The following is a 17,415-nucleotide window of genomic DNA, read 5'->3' as shown; positions in this document are numbered from 1 at the left end:
TGAATCATGAAATATGAAATTAAATATTTGGCAAGGATGCATAAGATGCATATTATTATCGGACTTAATATTTATTTTTATAACACATTAAAAGAGACCTAGGTGGCCTTCTGTTATAGAGTAATATAGAATTAACAAACTGAAATATTATATATATATATATATATATATATATATATATATATATATATATATATATATATATATATATATATATATATATATATATATATATATATATATATATATATATATTTATATATCCAAGTGTTAATACGCACATGAAAGTCATCTCTAGTTGTTAAGAAGTTTCGGTACAGGTCTAAATAAATTTTAAATTCAAGCAAACTCATTAGCGGTTATCAAGTGAATTCGAGATTATCCGAATGAATATAGGTTTAAGGATATTATTGTCATACATTCTAAAAAGATTATAGTTATACATAATATACTTTTTACAAAACTTCTGGATTCCTCCTGCGTCGGTTTTTGCCAATCATCCTGTGGGCTTCTTCAGAAATTGACTGAAACAGGACGACGCAGGGAAGAATCCAGAAGTTTTGTAAAAAGTATTACAGTAGCCTGTGGAAGTTTCTTTGAAAAACACATAATATCGTTCAGTATATCCTGTGAGTATAGTCATAGTCAGTCAGTCAATAACTCAATGAGCTTCATTCGCTTCGTAAGCATGGTACAACTTTGTCGAACGTGGCAGTGCATTATCAATCGCAATTAAAAAATATTGTTATATTATAATCCAGTTTGAATTTTATCGATTTCGTATAGAAAGTTTCACGCTATCCAATTTTATATATTTTAAAAAAGCCTCTCTGCCCTTAAAAAGCATTTTGGGCTTGTCATTGTATATAATTTAAACTAAATAGATAATATACATCTTTCGACATATATGTTATTGAGAACAGCTAAAGCAATCATGTAGAGTTTAGAACAATAGCTCGGACTTTGGGCTATTAGCAAGCCTATTGTCTAAAGTGGCATTCACAACAAGGACCGTTAATAAAATGTTATCTACTGCGTTCCGAGTGCAACGCAAGCGATTCAAAGGATGTGCCAAGTCGATGAGGGACACTCGCCTAATGCGGGATCCGTGTTCGTTTGTTAGATGTGCAAATCTGTGAAATTAGCGAGCTTGTGCGGCAGCTAGATGTACCGCTTTGTCATCTGAATAGATTATTGCATCGCCGTGATATTTAAATGACGTGTGATCGGGCGCTTTTATTGAAATGCTGTCGTTGCTCTTTTCGACCTTCGTTATCGAGGGGAGTCGTGCGGATGGAAAGTTTCGTGTTTCTTACAATCGAAATGAATGTGTGGAACAAAAGAGTTTGGGAAAAAGTACAAAGTAAGATTCCTTTCGTTTCTATCACAAAGTGTGCGCATGCATATTTTATAGTTACGGAGTAGCATAACTTTTCAGCTTTGATAATTTATTTCGTTGTCTTCTTACCGCACCAAAGTGCGCGGTGAATGTTTAAAGAGTTTTCGTGATTGGTTGCTACGAAAAGCGGCAATCTATATTGGATAATGTGTTTTTTTTTTTATAAATAAAAGTTACCAAGATATCCCAAAAAGACAGAGTAACGGAAATCTATTTTATTTCCATTTGAAAAATTATTTAAAAAAATGTGTTAAAATTGATTGATTTTGATTTTGTATAATGGCTTAAGTGGGAAAAGCAATGAAGCAAATTTCATAATAATTATAGTAATTAATAATGTCATTATTTATCTAACGTCTTTGGAACTAAATATTTTCTAATTTCTAAAACGTATATTATTAGATATATAAATTACCCATTTTTATTTTAAATTCAAAACAATAAACTTCTTTTCGAGCTGTCGAATAAAAAACAAGTTCAAAGTATACAGCATCGTCGCCTTATAATTTTACCTATTAACAATGTGAATAATTTTTGAAGTAAAAATTATTTTTCAAAAAATTGATCAGAAATAATACATGAAAAAAAAAATCTCTATCAAAATATGCCTCTAAGGCTTTCTGGCAAATTTATAATACATATTTACACAATAAAGTAAAGTAAAGAGGTTGAAATTCTAGCATGATTTATATTTTTGCATTCTTCCGTAATGTAGAAACAGGAAAACAATAAAGCGAGTTCATATAATTTCTTTTTTTTTTCAAAAATTTTCCATTCCATTCCATTTTATAGCGGAAAATAATTTCCATGGTGTGTGTGTAAAATATGTGTAAAAAAACTAACGGTCGTAGAAAAAGTATACTTAGTATGCAACACGTTTGGTTAGCTTTTTAAGTCACTCGTTTATCACCTTGCTTAATATACAATTTTTAACAGAAAATGCAAAATATAAATATCTCGCTAAGGCTTTCTGATAAATCCATAATTCAATTAATATTCAGATAGCAATGAATGGCAATCAAAATCAACATTTTTTTATTTCTTATATAGCTCAAGTTAGCTGTAGCACATGTATTAATTCCATTTCAGTGGCCGTAGTTTTTAAAATCACTTCCGGTTTTTCCCATATTGCTAATAGTTTAGGAACCCCTGTATATGTGCAAAATTTTTGTTTCTGGGCCCGACCTTATAAAATAAAATTCTAAAAATAAAATTTTATTTTAACCTTTCACGATAACTGAAATAAGAGTTGTGTGGAAACATTATTATGCTCTACTTAAAGCTTTAAAGTTTTGATACGGAGAATCAATATTCCCCTATTATTGAATTATTGTTCTAAAATGGGTACGGTCTCGACGTCAGTTTCAATAACAGTCCGATATCCGACGAAATGAAATTGATCCTCCTCCCGATCCCTCAATTTGAGGGCTGTTTTCACACGTACGTCCCTTTGCGTTCCCGTGAAACTTTAATATCCCCTCGGGTATAACTTTGAGCGACTATGGTCAGCTACGTGACTCTGTTGGCCGGTGAAAGTGGTTAAAATCGTAAAAGAAAATATTGTTCGTGTTTAGCATCGCGAATAGAAAGAAAAATGGTTTGATTTCATGGATAGCGGTATAACGCATAGATATTGCGATATGAAATAAAGATGGAAATCGTTATAATGAGACAATCGATGTGGGACTGATGGCGGAAAATCGATTTAAGTGTTCTGTGCCTGTTGCTTGAAAAATCCAATAAATCTTTTTGGCGCTTCACACAGCAAAGACAGCTGCCAATGGCGTAGAAGAAACATTTTTCTTAGAGTAAAAGCGATCGGTGTATTTTAGTCATCAATGATATTGTGACATTTGTTAGTTACGTTACAGGAGACTCAGTGAACCTACTCATGCAGTTTTGCAAAAATTTACCCAAAAACTAAAGTGTCGATTATCAAACTTGTTGCATTTATTGGCGCGACGTTGCCGTTTCTTAAAAAGGATGCGTCATTCGTCTTTGATATTTTACACATACACCCTGTAAATTATTTTCCGCTTCCAATCACATGTGCTGCGCATTGTTTAAATGCTTCAAATTAGGATGCACTAATTACATCTCAGAAATTATTCCACCGAAGGTATAATTTTCTAAGTAGCATTTTGGGAACCTTAATTTGACGTTTTTCTTTTTCGCATTTACTGCCTTATAGAGATTTCGCGTTTTAATGTCAAAGATATTTCTCGAATTTAAACAAAGTCCTCAAGAGGTACAATTTTTTGTTAATTTTTCTTTTCGCCTCTAGCCGGATTCCCCGTGACACACAATGGAAATTTCGAATGTTCATTCAACCATTAAGTGTTAACTATCTATACGAGCACAGCAAAGTCCTCCAAAGATTAAAGGTTGGTGAAGTATGAGGTTAACATCCGGGAGTTTTTCGCACCGTTTTTATTTTCTAACGAGAATTTGTACTTACGGCGTTTAAATATCGACACATTTTGCAATTCCTATTCTGTGGCACTTTACATTTTATTACGAGTATAAATAAATTAATTGGAAATATAAAAAATATGTAAAAAATGCGATTATTTCTGATTTTTGCGTAGGTTCAGGATCAATTTTATAATGGGACGTTTCCATATTTTTTAGAAACAATTGTTTGTACAGGGTGTCCAATTTTTTATGTTTTTTTTAGATCTCCATAAATGCTTCTCTTTAAAATCCGACGTCGATCGGCTAGTCAATTTCTATAGCTGATTGACTCGCCAAAATTTGTTTTTATGTCTATTGGTTCAAATTCACTAAGCCACAGCTCCTAAAATAAATAAAGCATTCTAGATTTTGATAATCATATACAAGTAAATTGCGTTGACTTACGAACTTGTAACTTGCAAAAAAAAAGAAGGGTGAGGTGATTGACAGAGTATTTGATGATTTTTCCTACCCAATTGCTTTCGTTAAGTTTTAACGGACAAAGCGAATTACGCGGAGTCTCTCGTCGGTTTGCTAATAACATCAGGAAACCTCTTTACCTGATTAATTGATCCCAATACGACGTCTCGACGAACTCTTGTTCTCACCCTCGTTAAGTCAATTGTTCGGCTCTTTATATGAATCCTTTTGAAAATTTTACGGGAACTTTAAAAAAATAAGTCGTTTTTTTTGGAAAGCCAGTTAGAAATTTGTTAATATACGTAAAATTTTATAATTTTTTTTATTTTATTGCTCTTATTAATATTTTAAACTAATGAAAATAGAAAACAATTTTCGTTTTCTTATTTCTTTACAAGTGTATATTAAAATTTGCAAATAGTCTGCAGGTGTATTATTATAATTGGGTTTGTTTCTGTGCCTTGATAGCTTCTTTTTCTCTTGGTCAAACTAAATACTGTTAGAGGATCTCTTTGCTTGAATTTCAACCTCAGTTCTGATTTACTAATTTAAAAAGTTTATTTTCCAGTACATTTTTCTCTTCTTGTTTATATTAAGGAACTCTATATTCGTAATAGCCCGAGTCTACCTTTATCTTCAAAACCTAATAATTCTATATTAGCTATTCATTATAAATCCAATTGTTTCGCTCTAGGAGGTAGCCCGCTTTCATATATTAGTTAGATGTCATCCTGCGTACAGGTAGCTACTTAGAGTGTGTGTCATTGTTTACGCTTCCCCTCGTCAGTTAAGATGTGTGTTTACCCCGCCCCATGAAGATTATCTTCACTTTTTAGGCGCATATTTTCCATGTAGGTCGCATACTGAAACCAGACAGTTTTTGCTCTTGTTCCACATAATGTACTTTCTGTAAGTCTTTGTGCTGATCATCAATAGATTGAGTGAAACATCCCGCTGATTATTATTGTTATCGGTGTCATAGATAGGGTAGATCCCAATGATTAGATTCCAGTTTGAAACACTCTAGTCTTGTGCTTCGACTGCGTTGATACAGGCGGATCCTTAATCGATCAACTCATATAGCCTACTAGATATATAGATGCCGGTGCTGATAATAGTGGTTCAAAGGCCATATGCGTAAAATTGTGATAACAAAAAGCAAGCTTGGTTTGTGTTTAGTATACTTTGATATTCCACCATGAAACGACTGAGAACATATAGTTATCGTTATCGTTAAGGTGCTATGAAAATAGGCCTTCGCTTAGAGCTTGTTATGGTCCGCTTCAAGAAGACGATGGCTTGCTCACAATTGTTAAGTTTGGACGGGATGACATTATGTTGGATAGGAGTTGAACTGAGGTGGCTTTAAAATCCATTTATCAAAATAAATAAGAACTAAAAGTTCAGATTTTCACGAAATTATATATTATGACATGACAATTGTGTCTTTATCAAATGTTCATCAATGATATTTGATAAAGACACGGTGTTGTCGAAACAATTGTCATGTCATAATATATAATTTCGTGAAAATCTGAACTTTTAGTTCTTATTTATTTTGGATAGGGGTGCTGAAAATATCGTTGCGGCAAGGGAAATAGCGAATGCAAATAAAAATGGGCCTCGTACCAATTGCAACATGGCGTATCTTAAAGAAAGATTTGGTTCTAGAAAATGCTGATTTTGATGAGATGAGGTCCATTTTTGGCTTAATGGCTTTGTAAATTCGCAAAATCGCCGTTTTGTTGTGAAAACAATGCCCAGCAACTACTGGAGAGGCTATTACATCCCTTGAAAGTTGCTGTATGGTGTGGTTTTGCATGCAGCGGCATTGTTGAAGATGCAGTTAGGCATACGGTAACAGTGAATACAGAGCAATATCGCAAGAAGATAAGGAACTTCCTTTGGCCTGCAACAGATGCTGGAGGCATGGAAGAGAACCGGTTTCAACAGAAGTGTGCCACAACGCACACTGACCAAGACACAATAAATTTATTGCGGGAGCGTTTTGAGTGGCGAATAATTTCCAACGCATGGTCGAATCAACTGGCCACCAAGGTCTTGAGACCTTACCCCCCTCTGGAGTGTTCTCCATGGGCTAATGTAAAGTCGTTAGTATACATCATAGCACATAAGCACTGAAGCGATGGTGAAAAAATTCTTGAAAAATTCTTGAGAAAATCGACATAACATGCATGTCAATCTCGATAACCAATCGCTGACAGATCGTCAATTCAACTGGTTTTAATTTAGATGTAGCATTTTTGCGGCAGAATTTGCTTTAAATGTTGTGAAAGGAGTTAAGTGCGTGAAAATTGTTGTTTAGACATAGAACGGCGTAAAGTGCAGGTTAGTGTGTGAAATTTGCCTTTACCGCCTGAGAGGCATAAATTTTTACCTCTCTTGGTCACTATACTGTCTACTAGCTATGTGACTCAACCACCCTGTGTGGTTCCCGAAATTTAGTTTAAATGTTGGCTGTGTGGCATAATCTACGATGTTCCCCCCTATATCGCAGCCGCATTCCAGGAGGGCGACGAGCCTCGGCGGCCCGCGTAGGGGGTTGAAAGGTCGTCGCGATGTTCGCCGTAGTCGGACGCCCAAAGATCAGTCTCACATCGAAATCGAAACGAGTAACGTTCCCTGCGAGCGACGAGCCACGCGAAAGCGTTGTATACGCGCGCGCCAAACTCCGACGGCGCGATTTTCGAAGGTTTTTCACATTCCCGACTGTCAGTTAGTCGTTAAGGGTCGTTGGTTTAATATTAAGTCTTTAGTGTTTTTCGTTTGTCGTTTTTTACAGTGTCGCTGTTTATGTAAGCAACAATTATCTGTAGCTTGTCCCATATGTATTAGAGTCGGTGGCAGATGTTGGGGTTCCGTTTTATTCGACACTGTTTTATTTACCAAGTTTTAATTTTATGAGTTTATTACTCTCCGGTTTGCCTTAAGTAAGCGTTCTGTGGGTTTTGATTGTGCCATTTTCTAATTTAAATTCAAATGAGTGTCGGAATTGTCATTTAAATAAATAAAAACATAAATGTAAGTACTTGCAATCTTGTTAGGTAGGTACCTAAAATGCGCATTTGACTAATGGATTGGTGTACATGGTTTCAATGTTCTAACTTCAACTTTTTTGCAAACTTTGTCAATAATTTTTTTTATCTAAAAATATGCTTCATCATTACCTATTATTGTAAGTTGCAAAAAAAAAAACAAAAATATAATACTAATAACAACTTTGTTTTAATAAGGGAGCCAAAAACGAGCCAAATATTTAAATAATTCCTTTATACCTTAAAAGTTGTATAATTCTAATTTTATTTTTTCCTCCAACACCCTATACTTTAGATCAAACATCTGATTTAGGGAAAACAATGCTTTGAAACTTGATCCAATGAAAGTGGTTAACATAGTTACATCGAAAATTTTTTCCTGCGAATGCGCAATTTGAATACCTAACTGACAAAAAAAATCGATAAGAGAGATTGTACTATATGTATAAGGTGTCCCCAAATTGATACCAAATATTTGAAAAGTCGTTTTTTGCTCAATTCAATTAAAGTTAAAGTCGCTTATGAGAAATTGTTTGTGCAAAATATTTTGTTTTATACAACTTTTATGCTAAATATCGTTCATTTGTTTCCACAGTCTTAAAGACGGAGAAGAAACAAAATGTAAAATACTTACCCCAAGAACCTTTACTATATATACAAATAAAGGTCATAGAGATAAAATGAAATGCTATTTTCTGGCACATTCCGAAATAATGCAATTTTTGTGTATATAATTGTGGTTGAATTTACCTATCGTTAAATACATAAATGTGAAGGTCTTCAAGGGTCTATACTTTTTGGTTCTAATTTTAAGATCCAATTCCAAAAAAAGAAGCAAATTTATTTCATTCACAAAATATTCTGTATTCTTAATCAGCTCCAAAACCACGTGTATGCTATTTCGCACTGTTGAAAATTGTGATGGCAAATATCGCATAAGCCCGTGGCAAGATGAATATTTATTTAATTAAATTTATTAATATTATTATTATTTAACAGGCCATAAAATATGGATCAGATACTTAATTATCGTTATCACACTTTAATATTGAGCGAGAGTCGCGCAGTTTCTTAATCCAGCCGAAATTTTAGGGGCATTGTTTTTTTTTAATTTTAAAACCTGCCCAGCCCTTGCTTATAATGTGTCTCGTCTAATTATGTTTTATCCGCTTCGCCGGATATAATGACGGGCTTAATGTTCCTCGATGCCTACTAATTAATAATTCAAAGCTATCAACTTCTTATAAATTTATTCATTACTTAGAATAATCGTAAAACGCAAGTTTGTTTCAAATTAAAATACGTCCCGTGTTCGTGCAAACCAAACCCTTAAAAATATTCTAACAGTTGCAAAAAATAGAGCACTGTACACGGCGCTCTGTTTTGTTACTTTTCAGTATAACGTCAATCCTGTTTGTATTAATTTTTAAATCTCAAAGGCCGTGTCGGAAAGGACACATATTTTTGGAAAAAAGTTCCTAATCGGCTAAAAGATTTTGCATTAATGTTATTTTCGTAACGTGTTCCAGCATGAAGCATGTAACTTTCCGCTTATTAAAAGTTTTTAATTGGTTAAAATGCTGAAAGCGCTCGCGGTTGCTATAATTTCCGGAACCCCATTTTTCGTTTTAAAGTCGAACTGAACCAAAAACAAGCCACTGTTTTCTTTTATAAGGAAAAACGTTTTAAAAATTAAACCACTTTATGAGTTTTAGTAATTTTTTATTACGTATTAGGTTTGCATTCTCTAAGGGGAATGAATGAATTAAAAAATAACATTTGCTTCCGTTTCATTGTATTTAAACTCCCACCTTTTAAATATTTTTATTTGACTAGTTGCATTCTTGTTTGCTCTGAAAAAAACGTTTAGTGCATCGAAAACATCTAATTTCGCCATCCCAAAGAACTTTGAAGGTAAATTTCTGTAGCAGAAAAATTTACAATTTCTTTTACGATTTTTCAAAAACGCAAAATGTTGGAAAGCGAATACAATTAGGCGATAATTTTTTTAATCCTATTTCTCCCTATTCTTTTTAAATCCTATTTCTTCCTGCATTTTAAAACTTCATCAAAGACATTTTCAAATGCGATAAACTCATTTTTTTCTTTTAAATAACGAAAGTAATCGAGAAAACCTAACGTTTTAGAGTAACGTCAACAAAAAAAAAGCAAAAACCAGAAACGCCGAATTTATAATAACGGCATAAAAAATAGATCACAACGCCTTAATAACCAATAAAGTGACATAATAATAATAATAATAATAATAATAATAATAATAATATCATTATTATCCCACATATTTAGGATACAGTCAAAATTAGGTAAACAATATATATCACGCAAATAGTCAGAAAATTACATAAAAAATTTATATAATAAAAATATATAACAAAGCACAATAGTACAGAGATGACAAACATTAATAGGTACAATATTCGTTTAAATTATAAAAACAGTTTTCTAGGAGAAAAATTTTTTGTTTGGATTTAAAAATGTGTGTCCATTACTACTGCTCTTTAGCTCTGTACGCCCTAACACCGGTATTCGTTTTTTTTTAATCTAGTCTATTTTTTACAGAAAAGTAAAAAGTCTTTGTTATGTGTATTATTGTGGTGGAAATATCCGTTTTTTGTTAGTTTTGTTAGTTTTTTTTTTATACAGCCATAAACAAAGTTCGAATATGTAATATACACGCTAAAGGCAGTATTTCGAACTCCTGAAGAAGGGCCTGCTCGAACTATCCGGCGACACTGCAACAATACACCTCACACCTTAGGACTTTCTTTTGGGATTTGAAACCAGATATCGCATGACTTGAATTTCCCCAAAAGGGAATACCGTGGAGTAATCTCGAATAGATGTGAGCATAGTAGAAATTTATCATGCATTTTCTATTCAAAGCAGTTTTCAATTTTTTTTTATTAGGAAACAATAACTGTGCAGTTTTGAAGAAAGTATTTGGCACTGACTTTCTCACGACAAGGTTTCGTTGAATTCTAGTCCTAAAATTTTAATAATAATAATACTAGTAATAATAATAATAATAATAATAATAATAATAATACATTTATTGTTATAACCATCAAAGTTACATAGAAATAATTACATAACCAAAGTTAAATAAGTGAAATAATGGTCAACAATAAACTTTGTTAGGGCAGCTATTTAGAACTTCTAGATACTGTTGTTTAACGTGCTTTTTAATTTCAACGGCCAACCCTCCCGACCAAAATTTAAATGTCAGTACATTTGTTTTTTGGAGATTCAAAAAGAGTTGCTTGGTGTTTTAACCAGCTATTCTGTCTTCAAGCGTTTAATGACATTATGAGGAGATCAAACTTGAACAGTCGCCTAATCTAAGAATTTTTATGACAAGCACAAAAACTTCCTAATATCTTGATAACACCTTTATTTCCAACGACTAGACTAGAACTTTGCATGCTTAGTAACAACGCAAAAGAAAATTATTTGCGCATTGTTCATTGTTTAGGTTATTGAGCTGTATATCAAATTTAATTACATATCGCTTTCAGCAAGTAACGTTCCTTTGAAGAAAATTTTTCGGGGCAGTTTAATATTCTCTTTGGGACACGGGGGATAAACGTCGCAATTAAAATTTATAAAGCACGGTAACGTTCGACAAAGGGCCATCCGCAAATGGGAAAATTATTTTCTTAATTGACGTTCGAATTGTTTTGTCCAACGAACTATAGCAATTACTATCGGCAAACAGGATAACTAAGCTGGACTAACACCGCGTTGCTTTTTTAAAAACACTTTTAAACACTGTGCGTAGTATGACAATAGTATTGTTCGTTTTCATTCAGTCTTCTGCAATTTAACAACGGAAGTTCATATTATATCCCATTTCTTTTAATTATTGTGTAATTGTTTAAAATTGTTTTTGTAAGCTGAAATAAACATAAAATATTAATCTTGTCAAATATTTTCAAGAGTTTCAACGGGAACATAAAATATATATCCGATGCTAGTTGATAATTGCTTGCTTTATTAAATAAGATTTGGCAACAACCAGAAAAGATCCTGATTGACTTGTATTTCATAATCACCTTGTAAGTTTGAGACTTAACTTAAAATGCATATTCTGACTTTTCTGGTTTTTATTTGATATTTATAGATTTTAGGACTTGTTCATAATTGAATGTTCATTGGAACCCGAGGAATTTTAACTTTGGTAACCACAATTTTGAAAATAAAAATAGTTTAGACGTCACAGATGTCTTTAACACAACTACTATTGATTTTTTGTTCCATTGTTTTCTATTTATTAAAAAAAATATTATTTAAAACTATTATCTCAAAACTCAGACTTAGAGGATTTTTATATTCTTTAAATTGGAAGCTCGTAGTTAAGTGGCCAGTTCAAAATCTATTCCATTTAAAGTTGAAAACAAACCCGAAGCAATAACAATTTCTTGCAAATGTCGCCTTACCTTCAAGATATGAACTCCTTACATCAATATAAGTCCAAAACAAAGTTTCGGGTCGCAAATAAAGTAAAGCACTCCAAAAATTGTTGTTTGTGATTTGTCAGGCCCAAGTTTTATTCGGTTCGAGATTATAGGCGGTTACGAGGTCGGGTCCTAAATGAAAAATATAAAGGGTGTTTTTTTTTTTCGATATATAGAACTTTAAGTTGCAATAAAACAACGATGGATTATTCGATTGACATGAATTTTATTTATCCGAAAGATAATCTTGTGGCATTACATTTTAAATATGACCGCCACGGCTGGCGCGGATGTAGTCCAATCTGGACGTCCAATTTTCGATGACTTTTTCCAACATTTGTGGCCGTATATCGGCAATAACACGGCAAATGTTGTCTTCCAAATGGTCAAGCGTTTGTGGCTTATCCGCATAGACCAATGACTTTACATAGCCTCACAGAAAGTAGGCTAGCGGTGTTAAATCACAAGATGTTGGAGGCCAATTCACAGGTCCAAAACGTGAAATTAGGCGGTCACCAAACGTGTCTTTTCAATAAATGGCACGAGCTGTGTGACATGTTGCGCCGTCTTGTTGAAACCACATCTCCTGGACATCATGGTTATTCAATTCAGGAATGAAAGAGTCATAGCTCTATACCGATCACCATTGACTGTAACGTTCTGACCATCATCGTTTTTGAAGAAGTACGGACCAATGATTCCACCGGCCAATAAAGCGCACCAGTCAGTTTTTCTGGATGTAACGGTGTTTCGACATACACTTGAGGATTAGCTTCGTTCCAAATGCGGCAGTTTTGTGTTTTGACGTAGCCATCCAACCACAAGTGCGCTTCATCGTTAAACAAAATTCGCTTATGAAAATCAGGAACAACGGCAATCTCGTTTTGGGCCCATTCGACGAATCTACGCCTTACTAGATGATCTTTTGGATTCTATTCTTGCACGAGTTGGTTTTTGTAAGCACGTAAACCAAGATCCTTCCGCAAAATTTTCCATAAAGTGGATGGACACAGATCCAATTCCTGTGCTCGATGGCGGATGAACTCATTCGAGTCTTCCTCAATGCTACGCTCTACAGCAGCAATAGCTTCTTCTGTACGCACCATACGGCGTCTCTGGGGATGCGAGTTATCAATAAGAGTAAACGTGGTGCCAAAACGTTCCATGGTTAATCGAAGTAATTGCTCTGATGGACGATTTTGTCGACGATAAAATGGACGTAGTGCGCGAAACGTATTCCGCACAGAACCATTATTTTCGAAATAAAATTGCACTATTTGCAAGCGTTGTTCAGGCGTGAGTCTATTCATGATGAATTGCCAAACCAAACTTGAAATAAATCACTTGACAACTGTTAAATTGATCGCCATCTTGAACAGTAATGCCAACTTCAAGTTCTATACATCGAAAAAACACCCATTATTTCCCCTTCGCTATAACCGGAAATAAAATTCCTTCCTAGAGTCCACGCCACTTTTTTTACTTTTCAATAACTATGCGCAAAATTTTAATCTGTTACCTACCAATCAATGAAGTTTAATTCAAAATGATTAGAAATGCCATTTTGCTATACCTAATGCATAATAAAATTGAGATAGACCCGCGTCATAACTCTTCTAAAGTAATCGGACTCTATTACTCTCTGGTTGTTCTCGGATGGCTCTGTCTCATAAGATGGATTGAAACTTTTATTAAGAATGGACCAAGTATGTTTGGGCTCAGGGCTTTCATTCAATCAATTGCAAGAACAGTTCGAGCTGAATTAAATGGAAATGTGTTAAATGGAAACGAATAACCAAAATTGCTTGGTTTTAAGATTTCATACTATTATTTTAATGTTCTACTTTAGAAAGGTGTAAAAAATATACCCATTATTTTTCCTTACTTTTTTTGAAAACTGGTTTTACAATCAAGTATTGACACTTGAGTTTAGAACTTACTTTCACTCTATCCAACGCAACATTTGAATAGTTGTAAATTTTGCAAAAAATCAGTTTTTTTTGGATAACTCTTAGACCTCTGTGCATTTTTTAACTTTCTCAACGACATTAATTAATCGTTTTATATATTAAATATAAAAAATGTAATTTTCTGTCATAAGTAATATTTGTTATGTTTTATAATTTTTAAGTATTTTTATTTTTAATTTTAGCATTCATAAACATGACAAAAATAATTTATATAATTTCAATGAATCTGCTCTGCGTCAGATTGTGTTATTTTGTTTCTTTTGGGTTCCACATGCATTTTCTTTCCTTTGTTCGCCAATAATAATGTTTCCTATAGACGACCTTGAATGAATTAATAAAAAAAACATCCCTATCAGAGCACTATATTCCAAGAATTTTATTCCACTAAAAGGTCTTCGGTAAATATTGCTAATTGAAAACAAGCTTTGGGGATTATTGGGTTTCCAACGTAAGACAAATATTAGTTCGATCGATTTCTGCTATCTGATATTATCTGTCGTTTGTACAAAACGATGCGACGCGTTACCACAGATAATGCGATCACTAAGTTATTAAACACTAATAATTTAATTAATGTAATTTTATCTCCCATTGAGTGGGTTCGGTAAATAATGGTGGTAATTAATTCACTTTCGCTATTTTGCCGAATAAAAAAAATCGTTTTTGCAACTATTTTATATTATATTTTTAATTAATAGCTAAAGCAATAGGTGTATCCTAACACACATAGTTTGGTCTATCCATTACGTCAATATTTTGTATGACTGCTTTCATTTAATGCTCATTACTTTATTACACAGAATGTTTGAAAACTAAAACCTCGGGTTACCTACAAAAAAAGTCGTGCTCCTTTAATATGTCTGATATTGTATTTTTAATTACAGCGTAACATTATTTGTACAATTTTTGGTTCTTTTGTTTGTTGCTATAGATGTCCTTTTGCAAGGCTCGACAGATACTTTTTGATTATATCTTTTCTATTTTTACTATCGCTATCAACAACTGATAAGCTTGTATAGTAAATAATATCTTGAATAATTACGAATTCTTCGTCAAAATTAAATTTTGTTGACTAATGTTTCGTACAGTGGAAAAAAAGATAAATGTCAGATTTTGTGCTGTATCAATTATCAATTAAATAAATCAATGAAATAATTTGAAAGCGGTTAAAACTAAGAAATCAGAAGTTTTTAAATTGAAAGCATTTGCAGCTTTTATCTTATTTAAGGGTTCTTAAAGATTTAATATCTTAATAAAATTTAGTAATTGTGTACTAATACGTACTTAATCGGCACTTAAATAGCTAATGTAAAAATGCAAGGTACCGTAAAAGACTTGTAGAAATGCTTCTAAATAATAATAAATACATTAACTTTATTAAATGGGACACTGAATGTCGAAAATACCATAAGAGTTATTTAATGATATATAACAGAATATATGAGTATTTAAATTTTACGTAAAATGTCAATTGTCATGTCATAATATGTAATTTCGTGAAAATCTGAACTTTTAGTTCTTATTTAATTATTTACATTTCAAATATGAGAATTATTATAAAAAAATGGCTGTCCTTGGCAGCAATCTAAAAGATAAAGTCAACAATCTTCAAAACATATGGTTTATTTACATTAGATGTGTCAATATAGTTTTCTCAAATGTAAGATTCTAGAAAAAAAAATAGTTTAGATGTTTTGCATAAAATATATTTAAAGTAGCGTCTAAAATTCAATATTGGGTATATTTTTGTGAACAATTAATTTGAATTAATTGATATTGTCCTCTGATTCAAATAACATTAGTACGGTACTGCTAATCAAAAGTTTGTCATATGTTAAAAGGTTTAATAATTCACAACTGTTATATAATCCATGCAATAAGTTAAGAAGGATTTTTTTAAAAATTCATTAAGCCCAAACTACAGATAACAAAATTTGTATACGAGACCAAGGATGTAGAGTGCTAATAGTTCTATAAAAAACAATTAGGCTTCTTTGGAAGAAATGGTAAATTCCAGTCAGAGCAATTGTGAACAATAGGTCATTACTACATGTCATGAATTGACACAGGAATTTTGCTGCTCAATTTTGAAATCCGCATCGAAACACTCCTAGCAATATAGCTAAGACATACGGATCATTTTTTATTACGTCACTATACGTGACGTAACCTCACACAACTGGTCTGACTGGAGTACAGCATTATCTTCTTTCAGTATTTTATTATGAATAGACTGTACGTGGATAGATAGAGCGGTATTAAAAAATATTAAAAAGTGTGCTTGTCCGAATTAAATTAGGGAATATCAACAGTAGATAATTTAAATAATCTACGGCGTAAAATTTCTAAAGAAAAGTAGAGGCGAATTTAAATTTAAAAGCAACCCTTCAACGTACCGGCCGGCCATGGCGAAGTTTTTAAATAATGGGCCTTCCCGAAGTAAATTTTCTTCGGGTATAACAAACTAATGAACGTTCGACTAGATCCTGTCAACATGATATATGCCCCAAATTGCCAACCCATTCAGCCTTCTTCAAGATTCTCTCCAGATTCCCGACAAGCCATAAAATATGGAATTTATTTAAGAACTTCTTTACAATAAAAGCGTACGGAATATAAATTTTCCGAAAATGAAACTTTTTTGCTACTTCTTGATAATCTGTATTTAAAAAAAATCGCCCAAAGATTTCTTTAACTTGCTTTCACTACTCTTCCGGAAACGGGTACAATAGAGACTAACTGAGAATTTTTCGTCGAAAACGGTTATTCTATTTTATACTGTATTCCCACGACGACAAAACCCAAATTCTATTGAATTTATTAGTTTTTCTGGTTTCGGATTAATAGGAACGAGAAAATAGGTGAATAAAGATCATTGTAAGGATATTTCGTACCTGATTTTATATATTTGTAATTATCTTTGAAACTTTCTATATAGAAAATTAACCCAGGGAAAATCCCTTTATGTATATAATATAATTACGCAGTTTCCTTTATTAAAATCAATAAAATATTAATTGATATGTATTTAAATGATAGTGCCTCGGGCAAATTGGATCGCTTTGTACTAATTTTTCAGACCGAAAGTATGTTCCCAAACTAAGAAATTGAAAATTGAATTCTTAATTACATGGTTTAGGCATTGAATTACTCAGCCCTAATTAATTAAATGTATAATGTCCCTTCAGGTTTGTAAAAAAATTATACACGTATCAGATTAATCTCTAAAAAGTAAAAAGCAGCAAATTTTTGTAAAGCTTTTTTTATATACTTTTCTCGACGTCAAACTACGAAGGGATATGTAAAATATAATAAATGCAAAAAAATAAAAAATTAAGTAAGTTTACTGTTCACTTCCATATCGAATAAAATATTTTTGACTTTTCGTTTCTATTATTTAGCTCTTTAATAAGTCTTGTTCAGTGATGGCCTATTGCATGAGGGACACTATCAGATCGGACAATATGTACCTAGAAGTATATTAAAGCCGACGAACGTGAATGCTATCTCGAGTTAATGTTTCATATTTTATTAATGGCCGACGATTACTCTGTCACGATAGGTTCCTTGCGATAACGATTTGTAAATAGCTCGATAGGGTCCGTTCTATATCTATTTTCGTCTCCCTTACTTATTAAATA

General features: G+C 32.6%; 1 protein-coding gene across 6 annotated transcripts in view; it reads left to right on the top strand.

The window, feature by feature from the left end:
* Positions 1-17,415, top strand: part of LOC132696665 (pleckstrin homology domain-containing family G member 5) — a 160,846-nt gene that overhangs the window by 43,086 nt on the left and 100,345 nt on the right. For 2 of the 6 annotated variants that reach the window (XM_060661626.1, XM_060661625.1), the window contains exon 1: positions 6,898-7,089. The exons of the other annotated variants lie outside the window; for them this stretch is intronic. The gene's annotated coding sequence lies outside the window, so the exon portion shown is untranslated. Of the gene's footprint in view, positions 1-6,897; positions 7,090-17,415 lie in introns of those variants that run through there. 6 annotated transcript variants of the gene reach the window in all.

The sequence above is a fragment of the Cylas formicarius genome, unplaced genomic scaffold (assembly GCF_029955315.1).
Source record: "Cylas formicarius isolate icCylForm1 unplaced genomic scaffold, icCylForm1.1 PGA_scaffold_1__22_contigs__length_36826433, whole genome shotgun sequence".
In the NCBI taxonomy this organism is placed as follows: domain Eukaryota; kingdom Metazoa; phylum Arthropoda; class Insecta; order Coleoptera; family Brentidae; genus Cylas; species Cylas formicarius.
The sequence above is the reverse complement of the archived record's forward strand: the minus strand, read 5'-3'. Positions and strand labels throughout refer to the sequence as shown.